The 25363-nt window shown below is 35.3% G+C and overlaps 1 pseudogene across 1 annotated transcript; it reads right to left on the bottom strand.

Moving 5' to 3' along the window:
• Window positions 1-24270: 24270 nt before the first annotated feature.
• On the bottom strand, window positions 24271-25064 carry LOC308627667 (N-acylneuraminate-9-phosphatase-like; annotated as a pseudogene). The gene has a single exon. The product of its transcript is annotated as an N-acylneuraminate-9-phosphatase-like (transcript).
• Window positions 25065-25363: the final 299 nt, after the last annotated feature.

The following is a 25363-nucleotide window of genomic DNA, read 5'->3' as shown; positions in this document are numbered from 1 at the left end:
AAAGAAAAATCTAAACCTCTGCCTTTCAAGATATAAAACACTAGCTTTGACTTTTTTTCCCCTCAGTCTTTGTTCACTAAGATTAAAAAAAGTCTTAGGTCTAATCTCATGCAGGGTCACCCTATTAAGTTACTTTGGGGGTTCAGAGAAAGGAGAGTTCACATCTGGGAATGGGGAGTTTTAGGCATGACATTCAAATCAGGCCCCTAAAGGTGAGAAAGACAGGCAGAAATTAACAGGCAGTGTACTCTAGCTCAAAATATAAGATTAAGAAAATCAATGAAGGGACTTACCTGGTGGCTCAGTGGTTAAGAATCCACCTCCCAAGGTAGGGGACATGGGTTCGATCCCTAGTCCAGGAGGATCCCACATGCCGTGGAGCAGCTAGCCCGTGCACCACAACTGCTGAGCCTGCACTCTAGAGGCCCCAAGCCACAACTACTGAGCCCACATGCCTAGAGCCTGTGCTCCACAACAAGAGAAGTCACCACATTCAGAAGCCAGCACACCGCAATGAAGAGTAGCCCCTGCTCTCTGCAACTAGAGAAAGCCCACACGTAGCAACAAAGATCCAACACAGCTAAAAATAAATAAATTAAATTAATAAATTTATTTTTTAAAAAAAGAAAATCAATGAAATCTGGAAAGTTTAGTGTCTAAACCAATGAATGTGGGATTATCTCATTTCAGTAAAGCATGTATATGTGTAGGCAGGTGGTGAGTAAAGGCTTAAAAAAGTATTCGAGAAACCAGTCACGGAAGATTATTATAGAGCTAAAGAATTTGGATATTAGCCAAAAGGCAAGTATATTTCCACAACCCACTTGGGTCATTTGTTAAAAATAGAGTTTCCTGAGCCCTATTCACAAATAAATAAATCAGAATCTCTGCCAAATAAGCCTCCAGAATGCACACTTGCAGCTAGCTCCCCATGTATTGATTGCCACACTAAAATTTGAGAACCACTGCATAAGTGGTTGGAAACTATTAAATGGTCCTGAAAATTTTTGAGCAAGGGAATCACCAAATTATGTCTATACTTTAGGATGACTAATCTAATGACAAAAGGTGGTATACATATAATAAAGGAAACATTATAGACAAGGCAGGAGATAGGTTTAGGAGGCTGATGCAAGAAACAATGAAGGCTGGGAAAAGGGTGGATATAAAGGGCTCTATCTTGTCATATAAAACACAGGACAAAAGTAGAAATCTAGGATTTTATAACAATAATATCTAAGAGGATGAAAGAAAGGATGCATCTAGGAAGACTAAGGTTGTAAGCCTAAGTAGCTTAGGTACTTAGAGGTAAGATAGTCATAAGGAAAATCTTGCTGGGCATTTAACAAGAAGTACATGATGGATTCAGACTGGGACATGTTGAGTTTGAGATTCTGGTAGGACACCCAGAGCAAGATATTCAACGGTTGGTCTGAAATATAGACTGGAGTCCAAGAGTGAAGTAAGAGCTCAAAACACAGATTCAATATTTTTCTGGATAGAGATGATGGTTGAAGCAATGTGGGTGGGTAACACTTGGCTGTTGTCTAGCCAACACAGGCCCTAGGGGAAGTCACACAGAATCAGTGAACTTAATGAGAATATAGAAGTTAGAAATTGAAATTGTATTACTAATGATATCATTTCTTGCATTGTTAAGTTTATGATAGTTTATATTATGATCTATAACTAAAATTACACCTCTGGGCCTTTTATATAGATTTTAAAACTAAAAACAAACAGCCCTTAAAATGTAATTGTAATGAATACCGTAATTTTCTGTGTAGAATCAAGTAGCATAACAGCCAAAGAAATGTGTGACTTGAGGCATATTGTTCCTTACTATCTCCAGTATCTTCTGTGTTCATATTTGCAATTTTTTTTTCAGGAGTACATTCTCAGTTTTCTTCATATGATGCCCCTTGCTCATAAACTTTTTGAGTGTTTTCATATTGACAATCTATCTTACCTTCATTTGATTGTGTGGCTGGATATAGATTTTAAGTTCAAAAATCCTTTTATCTCAGACTTGGAAGGAATTCCCTTTGTCTTTCACTTCCCAGTATTGCTGATGAACTGTCTGAAGCTGATTCTTGTTCTTTTGTAAGGATCTTTTTTTTTTTATTTCTCTCTGAAAGCTTTTAGGATTTCCTTTTTATCCTTAAGAGTTCAGAAAGTGTTATCAAAATGTTCCTAGATGTTATCTTTAAAAATTTCTTTCTCCTTGGCTTAGAGGATTCTTTCAATCTGAAGACTCTTCAGCTCAAGAAAATTGTCTTTATTGTTGTTTTTCTCCTTTCCAATGGTCTGTTCCTTCCTTACGGAATTTCTATTAATGCTGTACTTTCTGAATCCATGTCCCTTCACTTGTCAATAATATTTCTCATCTCTTTATTTTATTATTTATCTCTATCTTTCAAATTGCCAATTGCTTTTTCAACCATGTCCTTTCTAGTATTTATCACACCTACTGAATGTTTAAATTTCTAGTAACTGTCTTATCCTCTGATTGCTTTTTTTTTTTTTCACTGATAGCCATGCTTTTGTTTTATGGATCGAATTTCTTCTTTTGTACTTCTAAAGACACTAACTGAATTTTTTTTTTTTTTTTTTACTTTTTTAAATATTTTCTTCTCTTACCTGAATTGTTTCTGTCTCTTCCAGGATGGTCGTTGTGTCAGTTCATCCCGATCTATCTTTTTCAGGCTATATTTTTTTGCTCCTTGTATGGGTTTCTTCTGCAGTTTGCTTCTTCTATCTCCCTAAAAATCCTTTCATTTGAAGAGGAGGGTGGGTTTCACATAAGGGCATGGCATTTGTCAATAGGCAGGCTTCTCTGTAGGGTGGATACCCTGGGAACCAACCAACAGGCAGACAGGGCTGCCATTTGACAAAATAAGGACATAACATATTCTAGCATTTTATACCCATGGATGCAGCTGCCTGTACTTTAAACTTTCCTCTGTATCTATTTTTGAGGACCCGAGCTCTGTTCTACTTCCTTCTCAGGTACAATACCCAAACCAGGAACCTGTTCAAGAATTTGCTCCATAATATTGATATACTGTACCTGGCATTTAATAGAAACAATGCAATTACCTTGCTGATTATTATTATTATTATTACTATGACAATTTTTAGAGTAGTTTTAGATTTACAGAAAAATGAAGTGGAAAGTACAGAGAATCCCCATATCCCTCCTCCCCTCCTAATACACCAGCGTTTCCTATTATTAACATCTTGCATTAGTGTGGTATTTTTGTTACCATTGATGAACCATTACCTTGCTTTTCTTTCTTTTTTTATAAATTTATTTATTTTATTTATTTATTTTTGGCTGTGTTGGGTCTTCGCTGCTGCACGCAGGCTTTCTCTAGCTACGGTGAGCAGGGACTACTCCTTGTTGCGGTGCTTGGGCTTCTCATTGCAGTGGTTTCTCATTGCGAAGCACGGGCTCTAGGCACGCGGGCTTCAGTAGTTGTGGCACGCGGCCTCAGTAGTTGTGGCTCACGAGCTCTAGAGCACAGGCTCAGTAGTTGCAGCACACGGGCTTAGTTGCTCCGCAGCATGTAGGATCTTCCTGGACCAGGGGTCAAACCCATGTCCCCTGCATTGGCAGGTGTATTCTCAACCACTGCACCACCAGGGAAGCCCCAACCTTGCATTTTTTTATTGAGGTATAATTGACATATAACAATATATTAGTTTCAGGTGTACAATATAATGACTTGATATTTGTATACATTGCAAAATGATCTCCACAATAAGTCTGGTAAACATCTCTGTCACCATACATAGTTACAATTTTCTTTTCTTGTGTTGAGAATTTTAAGATTTACTCTCTTAGAAACTTTCAAATGTGTAACACAGTATTATTAACTATAGTCACCATTCTGCACATTAGCTCCCCAGGACTTATTTATTTTATAACTGGAAGTTTTTACCTTTTGATCCCCTTCACGCATTTCACCCGCCCCCACACCCCCCACCTCTGGCAACTACCAATCTATTCTCTGTATCTATGGGCTTTGTTTTTGTTTTAGATTTTTTTAGATTTGTTTTTGATTCCACATATTAATTATTCCCTGCTTTGCATATAGGCATCATGTCTTCCCTGATTCAGACCTTTCAATACATAATGATTATATATAATATATACATAGAGATTATATCTATATTATATTATATATTATGTATATTAGATTATATATTATATAGATACATTCTTTAAAAATAATAGATAATATATCTACTGAATTTATTTTGCTTTATTATAAATATAAATTTAGCATAAAATAATATTGATATTATAACAATAATTAATAATGTTTCCTTGAGCTTACACATTCTAATGTCCTGTCCACTCACAATAAAAGTTAGTAAATCATTAAGTCCTTTGGGTCCAGGGGCCTGATAAGTACCAACTTAAGCCAAGAGAATGGGTCTGATAGGTCAAATCAAAGATAATTTTACTGAGAAAGTAGCTGTCGTGCACTTACTAGATGCCTACGCATAAGATGGACATTATTGGAAGATACAAAGAATTGTAAAGAATCATCATATGTTGGCACATGTATGGGTTATTTTCCTAATCAAATGTAAGCTTCTTATAGGAGGTTACTGGGTCTTATACATCATTTGTATTTCACAGTTCTAAGCATTAGGCAATAAACCACTAAGCACCTGTTTGTACACAGTTTTCCATTAGAAATGGTATATTCTACCAGTCCTTAGAATGGCTTTCCTTAGTTGTGAATCAACCGCAAATAATCACAAAACATTTGAAGTTTAAACTAATTAGAACTACTAATTAGGAAAGAAAGTAAACTGAAAGAACATTTGGATTGCACTTTATAATGTGCAAAATTCAAATCAAAGTAAGTAGAAAAAAAGAATGTTACTTTTTTGACATTGTCTTGGCAATGACTTCTTGGATATGACACCAAAAGCATACATAATAAAAGCAAAAATAAACAAGTGGGACTACCTCAAACTAAAAATCTTCTGCATAGCAAACAAAACAATCAACAGAATGAAAAGATAATCTACAGAATGGGAGAAAATATTTTCAAACCATATGCCTGATAAGAGGTTAAGATTCAACATATATAAAGAACTCATACAACTCAACAGCAAAAAAAAAAAAAAAAATGGGCAAAGGACTTGAGAAGACAAGTGGCCAACAAGTATATGAAGATGCTCAATGTCACTAATCATCAGGAAAATACAAATCAAAATCACAATGAACTATCATCTCTCACCTCTTAGAATGGCTGTTATCAAAACACAAAAGACAACAAGTGTTGACAACAACGTGGAGAAATTGGAACCCTTGTACACTATTGGTAGGAATGTAAGATGGTGCAGCTGCTACGGAAAACAATATAAAGATTCCTCAAAAAATCAAAAATAGAACTACCATATGATCCAGCAATCCCACTTCTGTGTATATATCCTAAGGAAATGAGAGTAGGATCTTGAAGAAGAGATATCTGCACTCCTATGATTCTTGAAGAATTATTTACAGTAGCCAAGATATGGAAACAACTAAAGGGCCATCAATGTATGAATGGATAAAGAAGATATAGTATGTACATACAATGGAATACTATTCAGTCTTTTTTTTTAAGATTTAATTTTGTTTATTTTTGGCTGAATTGGGTCTTCGTTGCTGCACGCAGTCTTTCTCTAGTTGTGGTGAGCAGGGGCTACTCTTTGTTGTGGTGTGCAGGCTCCTCCTTGAAGTGGATTCTCTTGTTGCTGAGCACAGGCTCTAGGAGCACAGGCTTCAGTAGTTGTGGCACGCAGGCTGCACGGGCTTAGTTGCTCCACGGCATGTAGGATCTTCCCAGAGCAGGGCTCGAACCTGTGTCCCCTGAATTGGCAAGCGGATTCTTAACCACTGTGCCACCAGGGAAGTCCCTATTCAGCCTTTAAAAAGAAGGAAATCCTGCCATATGCAACAACACGAATGAACCTGGAAGACATTATGCTAAATGAAATAAGCCAGTCACAAAAGGAAAAATACTGCATGATTTCACTCATATGAGGCATCTAAAATAATCAAGTTTATAGATCCAAAGAATGGGATGGTGGCTGCCAAGGTCTTAGGGGCGAGGAAAACAGGGAGTTGCTGTTCAATGGATATAAAGTTATGCAAGATAAACGTGTTCTAGACATATAGTGCACAACATAATGCCTATAATTAACAATACTATATTATGCACTTAAAATTCTGTTAAGATGGTATATATCATCTTAAATGTTCTTACCACACAAAAAAAAAGGGCACAGGAAACTTTTGGAGGTGATGGATATTTTTATTATCTTGATTGTTGTGATGAATTAATGGGTATGCATGTATGTCCAAACTCATCAAATTGTATACATTGAATATGTGTAGTTTTTTTGTATATCAATTACACCTCAATAAAGCTATTTAAAAAGTGAAAAAGAATTTGTTATTTTAAGAAACAAACTCTCCTTTCATCCAAATTAACCTGGAGTGTCTTATCAACCTATGGTGGTTTAAACTTAAGAGGCAAGGCACTGCAACACCTGATAAGTCACAGGTATTTTAAAGAGGCTCAGATTAATGAATTTATCTAATCTATTTTTATGTGGCAGAAAAAATGCTGAGGAAAAAGAAAATAATAAATGTAAAAGGCTGTAAAGGATATAAAAGACAGAGCCAAAGGCGAATATATTTCGCATGGGTTGTCAATAGTAAAAGCAACATTAAGACAAACGGGTTGAGAAAATAAAGGGAAAAATAAGGGCAAGTTGTTTTTACATTGAGAACTGTCCTAGGGAATGGTTTTATAAAACAGCATTTGGCAGTTTTACAAAGTAAGCATGGTTATACCATACAACCCAGGCATCACATTCCTAGGTATTTGACCAACTGAGTTGAAAACTTATGTTCACACAAAACCTGCACACAAATGTTTATAGTAGCTTTATTCATAATTGCCAAAAATTGGCAGCAACCAAATGTCCTTCAGTATGTGAATGGATAAACAAACATGGATGCATCCATACAATGGAGTTTTGTTTACAAGTAAAAAAAAATGTATCTATCAAGCCACCAAAAGGCATGTAGGAATCTTAAATGCTTATTGCTAAGTGAAATGAGCCAGTCTAAAAAGGTTACATACTATATTATTCCAACTACATGACATTCTGAAAAAAGCAAAACTATAGAGAACATAAAAATATCATTTTTTGCCAGGGGTTCAGGCAAAGGAGGAGGTGGTTAAATAGGCAAAACACAGGGAATTTTTAGGAAAGTGAGGCTATTCTGCATGATATTGTAATGGTAGGTACATGACATTTATAAAAAAAAGGTGCATTTATAAAAACCTGTAGGAATTTATGGTACAAATAGTTAAATTATAGTATGCAAACTTTTACAGAATTATTTAGGTCAGAGTATCTCTGGATGGAATGCAGAATGTGACAAAACAATCTAACTAAATTAGAAATGCATCAAACAACCTCACTGAAGGGGGTGAGAGAGATATGGGTGCTGACCCAAGAATGAGTGGAGTCTATAAGACTAAAGGCAAAAGAAACGGTATACAAGCATTGTACTCTAGCTGACTGTTTCCTATGAGGATATAAATTAACAACTCTGAAAATGCTATATGTGTTTACTGGAACTGAACAATTGGTGAGAGCCAGGTTCTTCATTGTCCTAATGAGAGATTATAGATAAGCAAAGGGAGAAGGCTAGGATGATCCATGTGGTAATGGATTAGAGTTGGAGACATCAGTATGAATTCATGTTTAGCTTAATACAATACAAATGGTTATGTATAGAAATATTTGTAGACATGTGTATGTACACAGGTTAGTATACATACATATATTATACTGCTCTATAAGCTGAGAGGGCTTATAAGGAAAAACATCTGGTAGTAATGAGTACATCTAGCACCCAGATTTTGTCTTCTACTACCATTCTCTAATAAGAGGAACCAGGGTTCCTTGGAGAAATGGCTAATACTAGGACTAGGACAATACAAGATGAGCCTGGAGCATCTTAGAGGGCCAGAAAGTAATAAAGTGCTAAAAAACAAAAATAAACCGACAACAAAAAAACCCATAAAACAAAACTCACAAAGATGTCAAAGGGACACAGGAACAACCTGAAGGATCTCCAAGAGCTGAAGCTAGAGTAATTTGAGCACTAAAATAAAGTAATATTTGGTTATAACCTAAAGTATAAAATAAATATCCATTGAGTCCATACAGATATATTTGAATAAATGAATAAACTTGAGAGAAGGGACAAATCTCCCATGCAGAGGAATTCCAAGTAATTTATGTGGGTATTCCACCCTCAAGGAGGGGAGCATTAACTCCCCACTTCTTAAGTATGGGCAGCCTAGTTACATCATTCCAGAGACTACAGTATGGAAAGGGAAAAAATGAACTTCATCTCAGAGAAACACAACATATGCTACCTCAGCCTGGTGATTAGGTCAACATCAACAGTGGTAAATCATGTTGATAGTATGTCTTGAAATGATATGATGAAAATGGCATTTTACCTCTGTGTTCTTCCTCCAAAAACCCATAACTTCAGTATAACCATGAGAAAAATACCAGAGAAACCTCAAGAGGCATTCTACAAAATGTCTTACTAGTACTCCTCAAAACTGTCAGGTTCATCAAAAACAAGGAATGTCTGAGAAACTATCACTGTCATGAGGAGCTTTTAGAAAATCTTACGACTAAATGTAATGTGATACCCTAGAAGGGACCTTTGAAAACAAAAAGGACATTAGGTTAAAATTAAGGAAATCTGAATAAAATTTAGATATTAGTTAATAATAATGCATCAACATTGTTTTATTAATTGTAACAAATACAAATACACCAAAATAATAAAGGAAACTCAGTGTGAAGTGAGCACAGAGAACTCTCTGTACTATCTTCATAACTTTCCTGTAAACCGAAAACTTCTAAAATTTTAAAAGTTTATTGAAAAATAGTTAATAAAAGATTATTTCAAATTCCATTGGGCTGTAATACAAAGGGCTCACATTCTTCTCACATGGAAGTTTGATTCCTTACACTAAACAAAGAACTCTCAACTTTTGAGACACTGAAGGCAAAGGGAATATGGAATGGCTACTGGAGGAGGAAAGTCAAAAAAAATCAGTCATATCCTAATCTCCAGTTGCAGAATCAAGGACAGAATATTTCTTCCTTAATGAATCATTCATGAATTTCATATTAACTGTCATCCCCTCTCTCTGCACTCTTTACCTTCAAAGTACATATATTTGATACTCTGTTGGTAATTAACATTACCACTTAATCCTTGAATTGCAGAATATTGAGATAGGGTCATTATAGCACTGAAGGAAGAATTGAGATCACCTAATTAGACTGTGTTCCTTTGGAGAGGAAGAGTGTACTTATATTATGAACAATTACATTGATTGGAATAATTTTGGAAGTTTACATCTAGGAAGATGGATATACTTGCCTATTAGGCAGCCAAAAATTAGATTGTAGTGCACATATATTTGAGTTTTAGCTATTTCCTTGATTTTCAGAAGCCCAAATAATTGTGGTGTCTCCGCCACTGGGTGTGGTCTTGGCAGTTTTGAGCATTCAATGGAAGCTTATGAGAGAGTTGAAGGTAAGATGGATGGAGTAGCAGCAATGGTGGCAGTGGCGGTGGGAGCAGTAGAAGCATCAGTAGTGGAAGAGATTTTATTTAGCTCCATGCTTAGTCCAGGTATTATCCTTTACTGACCCTAGTTCACCAACTCTCTATTATTTCCAAGCACTATCATCTACCCGCTACCCTTCTAATCAATTCTTCATCTGCTTTATGAGAGTTTCCATTTCTTTTTTTATTATTTTTTATTTTTATTATTTTTATTTTTTTTTGGCTGCATCGGATCTTAGTTATGGCACGCGGGCTCTTCGTTGCCACGCACAGGCTTCTCTCTAGTTGTGGCACACAGGCTTCTCTCTAGTGTGGCATGTGGGTTTCCTCTTCTCTAGTTGTGGCGCATGGGCTCCAGAGCACATGGGCTCTGTAGTTTGCGGCACACGGGCTCTCTAGTTGAGGTGCACGAGCTCAGTAGTTGTGGTGCACAGGCTAAGATGCCCTGTGGCATGTGGGATCTTAGTTCCCCGACCAGGAATCAAACGTGTGACCCCTGCATTGGAAGGTGGATTCTTTACCACTAGACAACCAGCAAAGTCCCTCCATTTCTTTTAACAAAAAATATATTTTCTATGTTGTTGTAAAATAAAGATGAATGATATATATAGATGTATGTTATATATACATCATATACACATGTATGAATATATACGGAAAAAAAGAATGCAAAAGAAATATCAAGGAAAGTTATTTAGCTGAAATATGGGTTTCACATGTGAGTATATTGCATTTTTTTCTAAACCCTAAATATATGTGCTTGTTATACAGCAGATCCTTCTTCTTTTTCCCTTTATCCATCCAGTATCACTTGTCTGTCTGGATTGTGTGCCAGTGTTCCACAGCCCATCCCTGCCAGAAAGGCATTTGCAGAGATATAAGATGTCAGCTCTGGGTGTCTCTAAGTATGTGCCTTTCCTCTAAAAATTCTATTTTCAGTTGACAGTATAGCACTTTCATCTTGTTTCCTTTCTGAATTAAAGGGGAAAAGAAGACCTAGATAATCTCAGTTGACATAACCTGTGCTGCTTAACAAATTAGTTCTCAGGAAAATTAATGATGCATACAGCCATAGGCAAGCTATTTGGATTCCCCCTTTTCCTACAGTGATTAAATAAATGAACAATGGATGTTTTCTAAACAGTAGCTGACAAATTTGTTTGCAGAACACAGACTTTAAAACACTTACTCATGAGGTCCCATTTCCAACATTAGTACCCATATCAACATAGGTTGGTCAAGGTTCAACTAAGTTTAATATTCAGAGGAGATGGCTCATTCACACATATCCATGATAGCTGTTAACACTAAGGAACTAGTTATAGTCTTATGTCTAAAACTAGCATAATGTCCTCTCAAGTAAAGCACTGGTGGTAATGTCTTTCACAGACTGATCCAATAAAAATAGAAGAAAAAAAAGAAGTTAAGGGCTTCCCTGGTGGCGCGGTGGTTGGGAGTCCGCCTGCCGATGCGGGGGGCGCGGGTTCGTGCCCCGGTCCGGGAGGATCCCACGTGCCGCGGAGCGGCTGGGCCCGTGAGCCATGGCCGCTGGGCCTGCGCGTCCAGAGCCTGTGCTCTGCAACAGGAGAGGCCACAACAGTGAGAGGCCTGCATACTGAAGAAAAAAAAAAAAAAAAAAAAAAAGAAGTTAAAATCAAGAAACAGAATTCTTTTCTAATATTTCTTTCCTTTTCTTTCTCCTTCATGTTATAGTTAAGGTACTGAATTTTAAAATTATGTATATTATAGACTATATTATAAATTTTGTTTCAAGGTATTAAAGGAGCAAAACAAAATATTTGTTATGGAAATGGGGCTTTCGGTCTTATACAGTTTTTTTTCAGATTTACTGAGGTATAATTAACAAATTAAAATTGTATACATTTAAAATATACAACTTGATATTTTGATAGACTTAATACATTGTGAAATGATCTCTGTAATTAACTAATAAACATATCTATCATCTCATATAGTTACCATTATCTTTTTTGTGAGAACAATTAAAATCTACCCGTTTAGCAAATTTCCAGTATACAATACAGTATTGTTAACTATAGTCACCATACTGTACATTATCTCTTTAGAAGGAAGGAGGAGGGATGGGGAGAGGCTGGGGGAGGGGATAAGAAGTGACAGAGACTGTGTGTGCCCCATAAAGCCTAAAATATTTACCATCTGACCCTTTACAGAAAAAGTCTGCCTACACTGACTTTGTAAAAAAATTTCTGATTTCCTTCAATAAAGTTGTTTCTAGACTACTTCATTTACTCCTACTCAGCAGTTTCAATTTACAATCCTGGAATTTCTTGAAGCTATTTATTTTCATTAATTTGGTTCATATCATAAAAATTATAAGTAAGAATTGCTAGAACATACTCTAACATCAGAGAGGTGATACTTTTACTAATGTAAAATTCTCTTAAAGAGAAGAAGAAGCTAAATGTTGAGGAAATAAAGAACAGAACACATGTAAAAAATAACATCATTACCAGTCGCTCAAAAAAATGAAATGCTTACATGAAAATCTAACACATGTACATGACTTGTATGCTGAACATACACAATGCTAATGAAATAAATAAAAAACATCTAAATAGATGGAGATACAGTGTTCATGCATTGAAAGACTCAACATAGTAAAGATGTCATATTTCCCCAAAATGATGTAAGGTTTAACACAATTCTTATCAAAATCTCAGAAAAATTATTTGTTGATATAGACAATTTTATTCCAAATATATATATGAAAAGGCAAAGGAACTAGAATAGCTAAAATCATTCTGAGAAAGAAGAACAAAATGGGAAGGGCCACTCTATCTGATTTCAAGACTTATTATGTAGATATATTAACAAAGACCATGTGGTATTAACAGAGGGGTAGATACAATGGATCAATGACACAGAATAGAGAACCCAGATCCATACAGATATACTGAACTGATCTTTGACAAAGGTGCAAAAGCAATCCAATGGAAGAAAGATAGCCCTTTCAAAAATGGTGCTGGAACAACTGGATATCTACAGTCAAAAAAATGAATTTTGACCTAAACCTTAAATGTAAAATGTAAAACTATAAAACTTTTAGAAGATAACATAGGAGAAAATCTTTTGGAGCAAATGATTGGTCAAGAGTTTGCGTGAACTAACACACCATTGTAAAGCAATAAAAACAAAACAAAACAAAACAAACAAACAAAAAAAAAGTTTGCATGAGGAGGGACATTAGCATACAGTGTGATAAACCAGGAAGTCCCCACTCATAGTCTCTCTCAGCAATAATATTTTGGCAGCCACCCATAGGAAAAAATAAGTGGCTTTGTGGGAGCTTTGAGATCTGGGTAGGAGATTATGAAACCCCAATGGAATCCAAGACCAAAGACAGCTGTCTTGTGAAGTCACACCCAGGTCCAGGTGGTAGACTTGCTCATCATGGTCCTGGCTACAGGTAAAACTGCCCTGCCCCCTGCAGACCCAGCTACAGCCCTGTTTGGACTTGTTCCTGACACCAACCCATGCCCACCGTAAGAGGCCCACCAATCTTGGTCCTGGCTGTGGACCCTGAAGCAAATGGACACTGAAACAGTCAGTGACCAGGCTCCAGCACCTCTTAGCCATGGTCCTGCCTAGGGACCAAGTGGGAGACAAGAGTATCAATGACCCAAGGCAGGCCCTCCAACACTGGTTCAACTGAAAATCCTGAAACAGCCCTGTAACCCAGCTCCAGCCTTTCTCAGCCACAGGATAAAAGAAATTGAGGAAGACACAAATAAATTGAAAGATATCCCTTGTTCATGGATTGGAAGAATTAATATTGTTAAGATGTCCATACTACCCAAAGCTATCTACAGATTCAATGAAATCCCTCTCAAAATTTCAATGGCATTTTTCACAGAAATAGAAAAAATGCTAAAATTCATATGAAACCACAAAAGTCCCCAAGTACCTAAAACAATCTGGAAAAAGATGATCAAATCTGGAGGCATCATACTTCCTGATTTTAAACTGTCTTACAAAGATGTACTAATCAAAACAGTATGGTATTGGCATAAAATAGACACATAATCCAATACAACAGAATAGAGAGCCATGCATATACACTAAACTAATCTTTAACAAGGACCCCAAAAATGCATAATGGGAAAAAAAGTAGTCTGTTCAATAAAGGGTGTTGGGAAAGCTGGATATCCATATGCAGAAGAATGAAGTTGGAACCTTATCTTACACCATACACAAACATTAACTCAAAATGAATTAAAGACTTAAGTGTAAGACCTGAAACTCTAAACTTTTAGAAGAAACATAGGGGAAAAGCTCCTTGACATTGGTTTTAGTAATGATTTTTTTTGGATTTGACAGCAAAAGCACAGGCAAAAAAGCAAAAATAATTAAGCGTGATTACACCAACCTAAAAAGCTTATGTACCATAGAAAAAAACTTCAACAAAATAAAAAGGTAACCTATGGAAGGGGAAAAAATAAGTCTTATACTTGAAAAGAGATTTATGTCCAAAATATATAAAGCACTCATACAATTCAATAGCAAAACAAAAAGGAAGAAAAGAAAATTTAAATTAAAAAATAACCCAATTAAGAAATGGGCAAAGCACCACAATGGACATCTTTCCAAGGAAGACATACAAATGGCCAACAGATATATGAAAATGTTTTCAACATCACTAATCATCTGGGAAATGCAAATCAAAACCACAATGAGTTATTACCTCACATCTGTTAGGAGAGCTATTATCAAAATGATAAAAGGTAACAAGTGTTGGCAAGGGTGTGGAGAAAAGGCAATCCTTGTGCACTGTTGGTGGAAATGTGAAGAGGTATGGCCTTTATGGAAAACAGAATAGAGCGTTCAAAAAATTAAAAATAGAATTACCATATGATCCAGCAATCCCTCTTCTGAGTATATATCCAGAGGAAATGAAATCAGGATCTCAAAGTGAAATCTGCACTCTGATGGTCATTGCAGCATATTTCCTAATAACCAAGATAAGAACCTAAGGATCCTTGCTGGATTAATGGACAAAAAAATTATAAATTGAGAAATAAATATATATATGTGTGTATGTATATATATATGTGTGTGTGTGTGTGTGTATATAATATATATATATATATATATATATATAGGAATATTATTCAGCCATAACAAAGAAGAAAATCCTGCTATCTGTAACAACATGAATGAACCTGGTGGACATTATGCTAAGAGAAATAAACCAGACACAGAAAGACAAATACTGTATGATCTCAGTTACATGTTTAATCTTTAAAAAAAAAAAAAGTTAAATGCATAGAACTATAGAATGGTGGTTGCCAGGAGCTGGGGGTGGGGTAAAGAGGGAGATGATGGTCAAAGTGTTACAAACTGTCAGTAATAAGATGAGTAAATTCTGGGGATCTAATGTATAGCATGGTGATTATAGCTAATAATATGGTATTGTATACTTGAAATTTGCTAAGAGAGTAGATCTTCAGTGTTCTCACCACATACATGCAAAATATTAACTGTGTGAGGTAATGGATGTGTTAATTAACTTAATTGTGGTAATCATTTCACAATGTATGCTTACATTAAATTAGCATGTTGTATACCTTAAAAAATAAAATAGTTTGCTTGACAGTGAAAGCATGATCTATAAAGAAAAAAATCCATAAATCAGACTTTATCAAGATTTAAAACTGTGCTCTTCAAAAGACCCTGTTAGATGATGAAAAAGCATGCCACAGACTAGGAGAAAATATTTGCAAACTATATATCCAAAAATGATTCATATCCAAAATATATTTTTTATTCTTTTCCAGTTTTATTGAGATATAATTGACATATAACACTGTATTAGTTATAGGTGGATATATTTTTTAAATAATCAAAATTCAACATTTAAAAAAATCCAAATAGAAAATGGTCAAAAGACAAGAAGAGACATTTCACTGAAAAGGATACATGGGTGGCAAATAAGCATATGAAAAGATTTTCAACATCACTAATGAAATGCAAATAAAGATTATGATGAGATATCCCTACTTATCTATTAGAACAGCTGAAAAAAACCTAACAATAGCAAATGCTGGTAAGGATGCAAAGAAATGGATATTTCATATGTTGATTGTGGGAATGTAAAACAGTACAACCAATCTAGAAAACAGCTTAGCAGATTGACGTGGTAGAAATACCTATGTATTTCTGTGCATTTACCCCAGAGAAATGAAAACCTACACTTACAGAACAACCTATACACAATGTTCATATTATCTTTATTTGTGGTACATCCATACCAAGGAATACTACTAAGCAATAAAAAGAAATAAGCTAATGATATACACAACTTGAATGGATTTCAAGGGCATTATGCTGAGTAAGAAAAAGCCAAAGGTCATATACTATATGATTCCATTGATATAACAGTCTCTAAGTGACAAAATTGTAGAGATGGAGAATAAAGTAGTGTTTGCAGGAGGTTAAGATTAGGGGAGTGAAGGGAAGGTGAATCTATGTGATTATAAAGAGGCAGCATGCAGGAAAGCTTTGTGGTGATAGTTCTATACCTTGACTGCAGTGGTGTTTACACAAATTTACACATGATAAAATGACATGCAACCACACACATACACATTATACCCAGGCAAATTTCCTATTTTGGGCATTGTACTATAGTTACATAATATGTAACCATTAAGGGAAACTGGATGAAAGGTACATCCATTCATCATGTAAATGGATAAAACTTGGAATACTACTTGACAATTAAAATGAACTATTACAAGCATCATGAAACTTTTGTGGGTGATTGCCATGATGGATGTCTATTGAATTTGCTCTCCCTTACCAACTATAAACTAGCAAAATATAAAAAGTAACTATGTGTGGGCCTTGGAGAACAGTGCAGGGCTGTGATTCTTGAAAGGCATAAGTTCAGCTCCAAAGTCACCTAGTTTTATGTGCTTTTCAAAACTGGATACAGGATAGAGTTCAAACAGAGCAGAAGTCTCGCTGGGCAGAAGAAACATTATAATTTGGGGCTGTTGAGACAGCTGGAATTGTGGAGCAGGATATCAGAGAAGAGAAAACTGTATTGAAAACAGAGCTCCAGAAATATGCATGGGGTACCCAAGAGCAATGCTGTGCAATAGAACTTTCTGCAATGATGGAAATATATATATCTGTGCTGTCCACTATGGTAGCCACCAGCACTGTGTGGCTATTGAGCCATTGTAATGTGGCAAGTGCAACTAAGGAACTAAATATTTTATTTTGTTTAAATTTAAATGTCTACAGCATGTGGTTTCTGGCTATTGTATTAGCCATCACAGACCCAGAGTTTGGATGAGTAACTGGCTGCAAATGTGCAGAGCAAAATTCTGTGAGGCCTTTCTGTGCCTGGCTTATTTTACTTAGAATAATATGGTCCAGGTTCACCTATATTATCACAAATGGCAGGATCTTCTTTTTAAAGACTGAGTAATATTCTATGGTATATACTGTATAGGACATCTCTTTGTCAGAAGAGATCTGATTAATATGTCCATTCATTAAAAAATCTTTTCTAGGGCCTCCCTGGTGGCGCAGTGGTTGAGAGTCCGCCTGCGGATGCAGGGGATACGGGTTCGTGCCCCAGTCTGGGAGGATCCCATATGCCGCGGAGCGGCTGGGCCCGTGAGCCATGGCCACTGGGCCTGCGCGTCCGGAGCCTGTGCTCTGCAACGGGAGAGGCCACGACAGTGAGAGGCCCGCATACCGCAAAAAGAAAAAAAAAAAAAAAAAAAAAAAATCTTTTCTAAATATTAGAGTCACTAATCAAAATAATTCAACAGAGAACTATGGTAAAAGGTACATCTATATTACTTTCCTTGGGCTATGGTAACAAAATAGTACAAACTAAGTGGCTTAAAACAAGAAAAATGTATTGTCTCACAATTCTGGAGGCTAACAGTCTGCAGTCAAAGTGTAGGCAGGGCCATGCCCTCTCTGAAGCCTGTAGGTTTCACAGTAACGCTTCTGCTTAGAACCCATCATTCTTAAAAGGAGAGTCAGTGTGATATATCATTAGAGAATAACTAAGGCTTTCTTCTTAATGTTACCAGGTGTACTAAAAATATGTAGAAAACTAAAGAGTTTTAGGGGAGAAAATAGTTAAATGTCAGAAATGAACTGCTAGCAGCTATTCCTGAAGTTATTTAAAATATCCTCATATGAACCAGAAAATCTTCATTCCATTTGTCAGAATTATAATTCAACAGTGTGCTTTAAATTTTGCTCTTATTTTAAAAATCAGTGCAAATGTATTACTTTTCATGTGAAACTTGCTAGGCCATTTTCCACTATATTCCTCAATGTCTCCAAAAGAAGTTATAGAGCTTGGTATATGAATAATTTTTTTAATCATTAGAGAAACTGGTATACTTACTTTCCCAGGTTAAGAGTTATATGACTGGATGTATTTCCATCTTTACTTAGACTGGCCAGAATTTTGCTCAGTCATCTGCAATGGCTTAATTTTTTTTAAGTGAAGCATTTATTTTATTGATATAATTTACAGTCAAATGCATAAGTACAGTTCAATGAGTTTTTGACAAGTACATCTTACACCTAAGTAACCCACAAAATTTTTGTCACTTCTATTCTGTTCAAGTCTTTTCCTGTCAACCCCACTTCCACCCCTTGGGCCACTATTCTATTTATCACTGTAGATAGGTTTTATTTGTTCTAGAACTTTATAATATGGACTCATAAAATCTTTCACTCAGCACAATGGCTAATATTCATGCACCATGTTATGTCTATCAGTTGTTCATTCATGTTTTATTGCTGAGTGGTATTCCATATGAACATATCACTTTATTTTCCTCTGGATGGACATTTGGGTTGTTTTCTGTTTTGAGCTATTATGAATAGCTGCTATGAATATTCTTGTCAGGGTTATAAATGGACATATGCTTTTGTTTCTCTTGGGTTGATACCTATGATGGAATTGCTAGGTTAAAGTATATGGTTAATGTTATGATAAACTGCCACTTTTCCAAAGTCATTTTATCATTTTACACTCCCAAATTCTGTGCAAATTATGTGAATTGCATTTGCTTCACACCCTTGTTGACATTTGGTGTTATCAGTCTTTAATTTTAGCTATTCCAAGTAGGTTTGAAATATCTGTTTATGAAGATAAGCTTTATTTTATATTATGTTTAGCTCTTATGTTTTATGTTATATGATCCATCTCGAATTAGTTTCTTTTGTATAGTGTCAGGTTGGGGTCAAGATCAATTTTTATCCTATATGGACATCCAGTTGTCTTTATTAAAAAGACTCTGTGAGTCTTCTAATTTTGTTCAAGATTTTCAAGACTGTTAATTGTATTGTAGGTTCTTTGAATTTGCATATAAATTTTAGAATTAGCTTCTCAATATCTACTATATAAATAGACTGCTGGGATGTTGATTGGGATTGCATTGATCTTTAGGTCGATTTGGGAAGAATTCTCATCTAAACCAGCATTATGTACACTTCAGTGAACATGATATCTCTTCATTTATTTAGGTCTTATATTTCTCTTGGTCTTATTTTATAATTTCAAAATAGAGATGTTGTTCATCTTTTGTTAAATTTATTGGTAAGCACTGCATGTTTTTTGATGCTATGGTAAATTATATTATTTCTCTAATTTCATTTTTCAAGGTTTTTTTTTTGCTGATATCTAGAAGTACAAGTGATTTTTATGTATTTAACTTTTATTCTATGACCTTGCTAAATTCACTAGTTATCACTTTTTTAATATTGCTTAAGATTTTCTATGAATGTATTCTATATATACCATCACACCCGTGAATATAGACATTTCGACTTTTTCTTTCAATCTTTATGCTTTATATTTCTTTTTCTTGACTTATTGTACTGGCTAGGACATCCAGCAAAGTATTGAATAGAAACAGTGAGACTAGCCATCCTGCTTTGTGGCCAACGTTAATGGCATTCATTTCACCTTAAAGTACAATGTTGGCTGTAAGCTTTAAAAAAATTCCTTTATTAGACTGAGGAAGTTCTTTGCATTTCTAGTTTGCTGAGTTCTCTTTTTAAAATCAAGAATCTATTTACCTGTGTCTATTAAAATGATCATATGGTTTTCTCATTTATAATTCACCACTTGGTGAAGTACATTTTTTTCAAATTTTGATCTCCCTTGCATTTCTGGAATAAAGCCCACTTTGTCATGATGTACTATTCTATTTATATATTGCTGTATTCAATCTCTTGATATTTTAAGGATTTTTTGTGTATCTAGGTCCCTGAGGGAATATTTATCTGTGGGTTTCTTTTTTTATTACAACATTGTCAAGTGGTGGTATCACGGTATACAGGCCTTATAAAATGAGTTAGAAACTATCCATTCTTCTGGTAATCTCTGGAAGAGTTTATAAAAGACTGATAGTACTTCCTTCTCAAATGGTAGAAAGACATACCAGTAACATCATCCAGGCCTGGAGTTTGTTTTATGGGAAGATTTTTAATTATGGTTTTAACTTCTTTAATAAGTATCACAGTATTCAGATTTCTTATCTCTTTAGTTTTGATAAATTTAGTTTTGAATTTGCCTATATCTAAATGTTCAACTTGATTTGCATAAAGTTTATAATATTTTCTCCAACAATTTTCTTGAGATTTGACATAAAACATGCTTAAGTTAATACAAAAATACTTAGTACAGTATCTGGAGTGCAAATTATGCTATACAATTATTTTTATTTTTTTCTTGTTCATTCTTGCTAAGCTTTTATCAGTTTTGTTGTTCTTTCAAAATGATTAACTTTTGGCTTCACTTATTTTTCTCTATTGTCTTTTTGTTTCTAACATTTCACTGATTTTTGATCTGGTCTTTATAATTTACTGTGTTCTGCATACTTTGGTGTTATTTGCTCTTCTTTATCTAGCTTCTTAAGCTGGATGCTTAGATTATTGTAAAATTTCTTCCTTTCTAATTCAACCATTTAAAGCTGCACCTTAATAAGCCATTTTTGTTTTTGCTTAATTTAAGCCATTTTCTAATGCCTTAAATTAAATAACCCATTGGTTATTTTGAAGTGTCTCATAAACTCCAACTATTCGAGAGTTCCCCAAATTTGTTTCTCTGTGTTGATGACTAATTCAGAGATTTGCTAAGTTTTTCCACAATTTTAGTCCTTGACAGCCATGTGGTTTCTATTGCAACTTCTCAGTTCTGCTGTTGAAACATGAAAGCAGCCATAGACAATAGGTAAATGAATAAGTGTGGTTATGTTTCAGTAAAACTTTATATACAAAATGCAGTGAGCTGGATTCAGCCTGTAGGTGTTATTTGTCATCCCCTGATGTGGACACTTTGTACACTTCAATACTTTAACATTTATCTAGATTGTTTGATAATCCACAGTATGATCTTGGAGAATGTTCCATGTGTATTAGAAACAAATATGTTGTCTGTTGTTGGGTAGAATATTCTGTATCTATTAGAAAGAGTTGGTTGACGGTATTGTTTTAGTCTTCTATATTCTTACTGATGTTCTGTGTTTTTCTTTCCATTATTGATAGAAATATTGATAACTCATTCTGTTGAATATCTATTTCTTTTTTAAATCTGCCAATTTTGACTTCACATATTTTGAGACTGTATTGTTAGGTTCATATTAATTTATTGTTTATATTTTATTGCTGTATTGACCCTTTTATCATTATGAAATATCACTTTGTAATATTTTCATATTAATGTCTATTTCTCTGATATTACTATAGCCACTTAAGCTGTCTTTTTTTTTTTTTAGTCATTTTTTTTTTTTTTTTTGCGGTACACGGGCCTCTCACTGTTGTGGCCTCTCCCATTGCAGAGCACAGGCTCCGGACATGCAGGTTCAGCAGCCATGGCTCATGGGCCTAGCCGCTCCACGGCATGTGGGATCTTCCCGGACCAGGGCACGAACCTGTGTCCCCTACATCGGCAGGCGGACTCTTAAAACTGCGCCACCAGGGAAGCCCTTAAGCTGTCTTTTATTTACTGTTTGTCTGGTACAGGCATACCTCAGAGATATGGTAAGTTCAGTTCCAGACCACCACAATGAAGCAAATTTACAATAAAGCAAAAATGTAAGTCACATGAAATTTTTGGTTTCCCAGTGCATATAAAAGTCATGTTTTCACAATACTATAGTATATTAAGTGTGTAATAGCATTATGTTTTTTAAAAATGTACATACCTTAGTTTAAAAACAACCCTGTTGGGAAAATAATGCTGATAGACTTACCCAACAAAAGGTTGTCATGAACCTTCAATTTGTAAAAAAATGTAACATGCAAAGCACAGTAAAGTGAAGTGCAATGAAACGTGGTACACCAGATCTTTTCCTGTCATGTTACATCCAACCTACTGTGTCTTTGAATTAAAAATGGCTCTTATATGAACTTGGATCTTGAATTTTAAAAATCCAGTCTAACAATCATTGCCTTTTGATTGTTTAATCCATTCATATTTAATGTAAATATTGGTAAGATTGGATTCCTATCTCCCATTTTCCTTTTTCTTTTCTATATGTCTCATGGGGTTTTGTTGTTATTCCTTTATTCTTCCCTGTCGTATTTTGGGTTAGACAATCTTTTTAGTGTACCATTTTAAGTATTCTGAATTTGTATCTTTTTTTTTCCTGTTACATCATTTTTTAATTTTAAGAAATATTATTATAAAAACATTAATAATAGGTTTATTCCAAGGTTTCTTAATATCTTCTGTGACATCCCACTCAGAAGGCAGAAAACCACAAAGTTCTTCACTAAGAAACGGTGCAAATGGAGTGTAATATTGTATTACTGCACTGTCTAGAATACAAACTGAAGACAAGGAAACTCAATTCTTTCATTCCTTCCCAGATCACTTTTGCTGAAGAACTGCTCACTTAACATCCTAGGTGTTCTTTTGTTGAGATCTGCTCCTATTATCTTGGAGCAATGAACCTTCTCAGGGAGCATAATGAACGTGCCATGCCTAGACCTGTCCTGTGGGAGAGCTGAAAGGACAAGCCCTCAGCATCACACATCAGTCCACTAGAGAAATCATGCACAAAACTATTTTTCTGCAAGATTCTCCAACTTAACAATTTTAAAAACAGCTACAATATAATTGAGATCACATGGGCACCACACCTAGTAGAGCTATACACAAACATTCCCTGTTCACACACATTCAGCTTCAGAGCAACAACACCCTGGACAGTCAAAGGCACAATCACATTTCTAAAAATTAAGAATGAGAAGTAAGCACAACAGGCATATGCACAATGGCAGAGAATCCTGTTCTTGGTAGGATATTTGAAGGAACCATAGCTATCCCAACAATCTAACATTTTACATTAGTAGTTTCCCATACAACAGTTAAAAAAAAAACCAACCCTACCAAAAAACAATCCAAACATTATTTCTTTTTTCTTTAATTAACCATAGTACTCTAAGTTTGGTTGGTGATATTATGAGACTTTGTAGCTTATGTTCTTGAGAAATTTTTCTAGTTGCAAGATGCCTCACTATGGAGTCATTAATTAGTAAGCTCAAAGCAAACCCTGAAATGGATATCAAAATTTGTGAAACAATCACATAGTTCCCAAAATTTGAAAAACAGGAGATTTAAGGCAGATGGTAACACCAAAAAGAGCCAGTCAAGTATTAAAAGGCATTCTGGAAATGGTTCATAGCAAAACCTAATTTTCTATTGGTTTTCATCATATGGGTGAAACTATTCAGTCAGTAGGCAACAGATGGGGTGCAGCATGATTAGGCCTCACCAAGGCAATTCCTCTGTGATGTGGCCACAGAAGGAAAATGACTTCTGGTGCCACGTGGCTTGTACTCATCCACAGCAAGACAGACTAGTCCCTCAAACCACTTGTGTACCTGGGAAAAGATAGTAATAGTATTTCCATAGAAGGTAAAGACTAACAGGAATCTATAAGCTCACTCTGGAAAGATGGGAAAATGTAATGGAAAAGGAACACCATATGCTGATTTTTACTAGAGGAATTTATTGGTCATGTACACACCATAGGAAAATTACACTATCCCAAAGGTAATGCAGAAAATTAAATTCATAAGTATACATTCGAAGTAGGCAAAAATATGGCACGTTTTAAAAACAGAAAATACAAAAATAATTTCACTATGAAATATGCTTTGATTTGCATGTGACTTGGTACTTATGTCATATTTACCAGGTCCAACTGCTCTAATAAATCTCTATTATACATATTTTAGAATACTTATTTTTGAAAAATATCTTTTTAAGCCAAAACATAAAATCTACATTTGTGCATCCATGTTATCCTCCTTAGTATCTTCATAGATCCAAGATGCTAAAAGATTAATAACATTTTTTTTTAATTTCAAGCCACAGATTAACAAATATACTTCAAGTTTTCTGGATTACACTACTAAAAGCAACTTGTATTAATGTACACTGGATTTTCAGATATAAATACCAGTCAATGGTTGGTTGGTCATTACACGACAAGTATAATTATTCTTAGAACTGGGTCATAATATACAGAATGCCTTAACTTTTCTTAGTTCAAACCCTGTAATTTGACCCTAAAATTCATAAAAATAACCCTTTCTGTGCTTTCAGCTGACACACTGACTTTGTAGTCTACACTTTGTAAGACAGCAGGTAACTCTAGCACAGAAGAAACTATATAATGTGGCATGGGGGATGACTTCAATGGCTCCATTCCATTTTTATCTTTCCAGACTGTTGCCTTCAGCCCTGCATTGAGGCCTTTTGAATATCGGTTTCTAGTGTGTCACCAAACATCACACAGTCCCCAGGCTGTACTCCGAGGAGATCACAGGAGTAATAAAATTTTGAAGGTGCTGGTTTCTCCACTTTCTGCTCTCCATCTACAACAGCATCAAAATAAGCCAGACAGGCACAAGCCTTGATCTGCCTCCGGGTCTGTCTTTCTCCATTTGTTAATAAAAGTAGGCAGACATCCTTTTGAAGTTCAGTAAACATGGCTTTGACATCTGCCAGTGTCAAATGCTGTAAATATGTAGATTTCCACAGAAAATAACATCCTTCAGTCAGTTTCCTATTGGCTGCACCACCTTTGGTTTCCTGGATTGCTTCTTCCCAGTGTAAAGTCCTGAGGTCAGTAATGCATGTATTAGAAGGATGAAAACATTCCTTGCTGAGTTTAATTTGAACTTTGTCACAGATGACTTCGGCCTCTTCTTTGAAATGGTATTTTGATTGTAAGAGCTTTATCACCTCCAACATGCCCTTCCGACTCAACCTGGGCACGTTGAAGAGTATGCCGTCCAGGTCGAAGAAGACAGCTCACACCTGGCTCAGCCCCATGCCACCATTGCCTGCATGGCGCACCAACTCCTGAATTTGTATCTTTTGAGTTATTACTTTAATGGCAGCTGTAGATATTTCTATATTCATGTTAAATTTATCCTAGTCTCTGTCAGGTCACCGCTAACTTCATTTTGGTAAAAATATAGCAACTTTGCATCTATGTAGCTTCTTTTCCCCTTTTAATCTGTGCTATCGTTGTTGTGTAGATTATAATATGCATATATTTGATTGTGTATTTATATATCCCAACAAGTTGGTGATACAATTATTGCTTTGAATTATCTTTTCAATTAAGA

The sequence above is a fragment of the Mesoplodon bidens genome, assembly GCF_964165515.1.
Source record: "Mesoplodon bidens genome assembly, chromosome: 1".
Taxonomy (NCBI): Eukaryota; Metazoa; Chordata; class Mammalia; order Artiodactyla; family Ziphiidae; genus Mesoplodon; species Mesoplodon bidens.
This window is presented reverse-complemented; position numbering and strand designations above follow the sequence as displayed.